The sequence below is a fragment of the Rutidosis leptorrhynchoides genome, chromosome 6 (assembly GCF_046630445.1).
Source record: "Rutidosis leptorrhynchoides isolate AG116_Rl617_1_P2 chromosome 6, CSIRO_AGI_Rlap_v1, whole genome shotgun sequence".
In the NCBI taxonomy this organism is placed as follows: Eukaryota; Viridiplantae; Streptophyta; class Magnoliopsida; order Asterales; family Asteraceae; genus Rutidosis; species Rutidosis leptorrhynchoides.
In genome coordinates this window covers 63548290-63553165 of record NC_092338.1, presented here as the reverse complement: position 1 = coordinate 63553165, position 4876 = coordinate 63548290, and positions in this window count along the sequence as shown.

The following is a 4876-nucleotide window of genomic DNA, read 5'->3' as shown; positions in this document are numbered from 1 at the left end:
TGCATCTAGCATATCCCCAAACATATAAACCTCGAAGTACTAAAGCAGTTCAAATTCTCTGACTGGGGCTTGCCAAGGCCCATAGATCTATCTTTAGGATTCACGTCAATTAGTGGACTGGTTCACTAATTTAACAACCCCGATCCGTTTAACCAAAAACGGAGTACATTTTTTTTTATTAGTTAGGTCCCATTAATACAATACATTTTCAACTCTGTTTTAATCAAAACATAACATCGTAATGATACGTTTAACAACCTATCATGACCCTTGGTACACAAATTACACTTTACAAAATCATTTGTAATAATGACCCGATCACAAGAAATACAGGTTAATACACAATAACCCAACCCGATACCAAGAGCATAATTCCGGGGACTACCAAATCCCCAAATCCGCGTCCAAAACTCCAAAAGTTACCCCATCGAGCCCAAGCGCTCCTACACATCTAGTCTAACGACTAGCTAACTTCACATACACAATACCTGAAAAAGGTAAACAACGAGAGGGGTAAGCTTGAAGCTTAGTGAATGCAATAATTATACATATACATATATAACCTACTTACTTGCAATCACTTACACAATTGCCGCATACACGCTAGAAATATAATTAGCATACCATCGTAAAGTATAACGCTAAATCTCCAATACGCAAGCTAGCACAAACAATAGCATATAACTTGAACAATATAATATGCTACATTACAACACAAATAACATTGATGTTCACAACATCCATTAGTATTCAAGACTAGCCCCGCGAATGGTATCGTCAACATCGAACTAAACCCCATTCGCCCTATTTAATGTGGTATCGTCAACATCGAACTTAAAACCCACATATGAGGTATCGTCAACATCGAACTTTAACCCCTCATCAAAATCACTACAATAGTGGTATGGCATCGTCAACATCGAACATTAACTCCATACATGAGGTATCGTCAACACCGAACTTTAAACCCTCATCCAACAAATAATAAATGGTATGGCATTGTCAACATCGAACTTTAACTCCATACATTAAATAGCAATTCGCACGAGGATATGGTATCGTCAACATCGAACTTTAAACCCATACCCCACAAGTAAATAAATCATATATATACATATATAATTATTCCACTCACCTTGTGAACTCGAGCATTACAAACCATGCGCGAAATCTCCACCACACACAACCGAGCAAGATTTTACCTATAATACGCATATAGGTATACGCATAATCAACATACAATCTCATTTGGACTCTTGACCCGCCCGAATGAACAACAAGTGCAAAATATACCCTTTTGCACTTTTAACGCTACCCGAAGGTCCAAAACTAACGAGACTAGTTCTCGCGTTCTCGAAATACCCAAATATGTCAACTTTAACCTCTAAACGCATACTAGCTCATATTTTAAACAAAACCCATTCCATGGTTGACCAAGTTTGACTTTATTGCTAAAACACTAAATTTTAACCTAAAATCACTTCTCGCGAGTAATTACATCAAAAGCATCATTTAACACTTAACACATGCGTTTAACATCCAATTAATCCAAATTAGTGTCATCCTCAATTTTGACCCAATTCAAATTGCTCATTTTGACCAAAGTCATAAAACGCCCCAAAATCACTAACGACTAGTGATTATATTTCCAAGACAACCACTAACACTTAAATTAAGTATTTACCTACTTGATTTACCAAAACTTGACTTAAAACTTAATTTGACACCGAATCAAGCTTACTTGTCCCGAAATACCCATTTGACCCGTTTTGACCTAAATTAGGGTTTACACCCAAAAACCAAGTCAACACAAGTGTTCTAACGTTTAACCAACACACGCAAGATCCAAACTCATAATTTCATCACTCGAAACCCATTTTGACACATAAACCCTAATCTTGACCCATTTCAAAATTAGTCAACTCAAATACACCCAAAAGGGTTCCAACGCTTCCAAAATCACTAAACTAAGTGATTACACCCAAAACCAAAGCCTAGTCATGGCCAAAATGTCAATCAACTTAAAACCCGCCATGTATCAAAAATAACTAGTTTCCATAAACCCACTTCATCATCTAAATGGGTTTTACAACTAAAAAGCTAAAAACCCTAACTTGAATATCAAATCATAAAGATGAATTTCGGAGTTAGAACTTACCATCACTATCACAACGTAGCCGTGAACGAGGAGAACAACTTTAACTCATGAGACCCGACCCGAATCACTCTTCTTCATCCCCGATTCGAGCTTTCTCTCTCTAAACCCTTTACTCTCTCTCTAGAGTTTGGGTGTGAGTGGGAGGGAAGAAATGAGAAGGAAATGAGGTTTGGATAAGATTGGGTTCAGTTTTATGGCCAAAGACCCGTCCATATGTGAAATACCAACTTTGCCCCTCATTTAACTCATTAAAAGGCTGAAAAGTACCAGAACGTGCCTATTGTCGCGCTGCGGAGCAGATTTGTCGCGCCGTGGCCCAAAGGGTGGTTTTAGATCACTTTTTAAAGCTTTCTGACCCTCAAAATAGGCATTTGTCGCGCCGTGGCCATTCTGGTCGCGCCGCGGCATTTGCCTGTTTCATCTGAACTTCAGCAAACTTGTTTTGGCCATAACTTTTTGACCGTAACTCCGTTTTCGATGAATCAAATATCGTTGGAAACGTAATAAGATTTTATTTCCAATGGTAAGGCTTTGAAACATCAACTCAAACTTTATTTGGGGTCGAAAAGGTACGTACACACCTTGTGACTCAAACAACGTCCAGTTTGAAATGACCCGTTCATATACATTATAAACGATTCACAATAGTTGATTACATTGTGAGGTATTTGACCTCTATATGATACATTTTACAAACATTGCATTCGTTTTTAAAAGACAAAATTTCTTTACATCGAAAATTGACAGGCATGCATACCATTTCATAATATCCACTATCCAACTATAAATTGATTTAATAATAATCTTTGATGAACTCAATGACTCGAATGCAACGTTCTTCGAAATATGCTATGAAAGACTCCAAGTAATATCTTTAAAATGAGCAAATGCACAGCGGAAGATTTCTTTAACATCTGAGAATAAACATGCTTTAAAGTGTCAACCAAAAGGTTGGTGAGTTCATTAGTTTATCATAATCATTTATTTCCATCATTTTAATAGACCACAAGAATTTCATTTCCAGTTCTCATAAATATACGTCCCATGCATAGAGACAAAAATAATCATTCATATGGTGAACACCTGGTAACCGACATTAACTAGATACATATAAGAATATCCCCTATCATTCCGGGATCCTCCTTCGAACATGATATAAATTTCGAAGTACTAAAGCATCCGGTACTTTGGATGGGGTTTGTTAGGCCCAATAGATCTATCTTTAGGATTCGCGTCAATTAGGGTGTCTGTTCCCTAATTCTTAGATTACCAGACTTTAATAAAAAGGGGCATATTCGATTTCGATAATTCAACCATAGAATGTAGTTTCAATTACTTGTGTCTATTTCATCAAACATTTATAAAAGCGCATGTATTCTCAGTCCCAAAAATATAAAGGGTAAAAAGGCAAATGAAACTCACCATACTGTATTTCGTAGTAAAAATACATATAACGTCATTGAACAAGTACAAGGTTGGCCTCGGATTCACGAACCTAAATTAATTATATATAATTATGTGTTGGTCAATATTTGTCTAACAAATTAGACCAAGTCATAGTGTACCACAATCCTAATGCTCGAGACTAATATGCAAAAGTCAACAAAAGTAAATTTGACTCAAAATAATTTTCAAAAATCTATACATGATTAATATATAGTTTAAATATCGTCGTTTTATATTTTTAAATATTTTTAAAAGATTTATTAGAGTAAATAATATAATTTATTTATTAATAAATAAAATTTTATATTAAATTTATATAATATAATATACTTTTATATATATTAAGTAATAAAATTTATAGAGTTCATTTAATATCATAAAGATAATATGATAGGTATTATTAAAGTAAGTTATTACACGTAGTAAAATATGTTTGTATCACATATTTATTTGATCAAATAATATCTATAATGATAGTAAGTAAAAGTTGTATTATTTTGTAATAATAATTATTATTATAAAAATATCAATATTTATAATTACTAAGATGACATTATGATAAAACGATAATTCTAATTATGATAACTTTAATATTTACGATAATTTTTAATATTATCTTTAAAATAATAATTCTATTTAAAATAATAATAATAATGATATTTTATAGTAACAATGACATTTCTATTAAAATGATAATTTTTGTTAAAGTGATAGTTTTAATACTAACGATATTTTTAATAATAATAGTAATGATAAAAATAATAAGAACGATAATTTTATCTAAATCAATATCTTATAATATTTTAATTTCATCATGATACTCTTACTCATTATTTCCTAATCGTTTCGTTTAATAGCTTTTAATCGTCTTTTATATCGTGTTCATAATAATGATAATAATAGTAATCAAAATAATTAGGTGTTACAAATATTTGTTTTAATTACACTAATATTAATAATGATAGTTACTATAACATTTTTAACGATAATACTAATAATTATCTTAATGATAATATAGTAATAATAACAATGACAATGACAATATCCATTTTTAAATAATGATATATATATATATATTAATAATGATAATAATAATAGTAATACTAATAATAATAATAATAATAATAATAATAATAATAATAATAATAATAATAATAATAATAATAATTGGATAATAATAATAATAATAATAATAATACTAATTATAACTTTAACGATAATAACGATAGTAATAATAAAAAAAAAATAATTTTTAATGATAAATCCCTTTTA